Source organism: Chrysochloris asiatica, unplaced genomic scaffold (assembly GCF_000296735.1).
Source record: "Chrysochloris asiatica unplaced genomic scaffold, ChrAsi1.0 scaffold00086, whole genome shotgun sequence".
Taxonomy (NCBI): Eukaryota; Metazoa; Chordata; class Mammalia; order Afrosoricida; family Chrysochloridae; genus Chrysochloris; species Chrysochloris asiatica.
The window spans coordinates 1,467,946-1,469,504 of NW_006408604.1; the positions used below are offsets into that span (position 1 = coordinate 1,467,946).

A 1,559-nucleotide genomic window follows, 5' to 3' on the forward strand; every position below is an offset into this window, starting at 1 on the left:
GAATACATAGAAATCAAATTAACTACATCGGCGGAAAGAGACGATGGAAAAGCTCCATATCATCAGTGAAAACAAGGCCAGGGGCAGACTGTGGAACAGACCATCAATTACTCATATGCAAATTCAAACTGTAAAGAAAATGAAAACAAGTGCAGGAGAGCCAGAATAGGACTTTGACTACATCCCACCTGAATTTAGAGATCATCTGAAGAACAGATTTGATACATTAAACATTAAAGTCTGAAGACCAGAAGAGTTGTGGGATGACATCAAGAACATCATGCAGTCTGCATGGCCCTGCCACCCACAGCCCAGCACAGCTAGGAGTACAGGCAGCGGAGCTAGTCCCGCAGCCTAGGGCAGACGCGGCTCTCGCTTTGGGACCGAGCTGGGGCACAGCAGCCCCCCGCGCCAGCAATGGCCTCCAACTTTAATGACGTAGTCAAGTAGGGCTACATGAAGCTCCGCAGCAGGAAGCAGGGGATTTTCTGACAGTGCTGGTTGGTTTTCAAGAAGGCTTCCAGTGAAGGACTCAGAAGGCTAGAAACGTTTCCAGATGAAAAGGCAGCATATTTCAGAAACTTCCATAAGGTGACTGAACTGCATAACATCAAAAGCATAACCAGACTGCCTCGAGAGAGAAAGATGCATGCAGTAGCAATTATATTTCATGATGAAACATTGAAGACATTTGCCTGTGAATCAGAGCTGAAGGCCGAGGAATGATGCAAACATCTCTGCATGGAGTGTCTGGGGACCAGGCTGAACGACATCCTGAGAAGCCGGACCTGCTGGCCTCAGGCGTACAGCGCAAGCAGAACGAACGTTTCAACGTGTGCCTCATGCCTACATACAATCTGGATATTTATGGTGCATGTACAATGCAGATCACTCATGAGAATATCTATCTCTGGGATATCCACAATGCCAAGGTCAAGCTGGTGATGTGGCCCCTCAGCTCATTGAGGAGATACAGTCGGGACTCAACATGGTTCACATTTGAGTCTGGAAGAATGTGTGACACGGGAGAAGAACTGTTCACCATTCAAACAAGAAAAGGAGAGATGATGTATCAGAAGGTCCATTCTGCAACACAGGCCATAGCTGAGCAACATGAAAGATTGATGCAGGAAATGGAACAGAATGCCCAGGATAAACAAGAGCTATTCTACAAGAATTTTGTTGGAAAAACTTACCCATTAGCCCTATAGCTCTGACATTGCCCCTTCAGAATTTTTTGTTCCCCAGACTCAAATAACATTTCAAAAGAACACAGTCTTAGTCAGATGAGATGGCCAAAACTGCTGTTCTGATGTAATATAAACCAAAGAGCACAGAAGTCTTCACATTTGTCAGAGAAGAGTTGTTGTTTGTTGTTTGAGTCTGTTCCATCTTATAGCAGGCCCGCAAAGAATTTCTGAGAAGCAGTTGGTGGGTTGGAACTGCTGACTTGTGGTTACCTAGGATAAGTCCAGTGCTTATTATCCTAGAGTGCCACACCAGGAAAGAGTTTGAGAGATGGAAACTGCCTTCAGAGGTATATAGACCTAGATGGGGGA

At 45.5% G+C, this 1,559-nt stretch overlaps 1 pseudogene across 1 annotated transcript; it reads left to right on the top strand.

Annotated features, from left to right (window-relative positions):
- Positions 1–517: 517 nt before the first annotated feature.
- LOC102816120 lies at positions 518–1,211 on the top strand (annotated as a pseudogene). The gene has a single exon (XR_438734.1). The product of XR_438734.1 is annotated as a docking protein 6 pseudogene (transcript).
- The last annotated feature ends 348 nt before the right edge of the window (positions 1,212–1,559 follow it).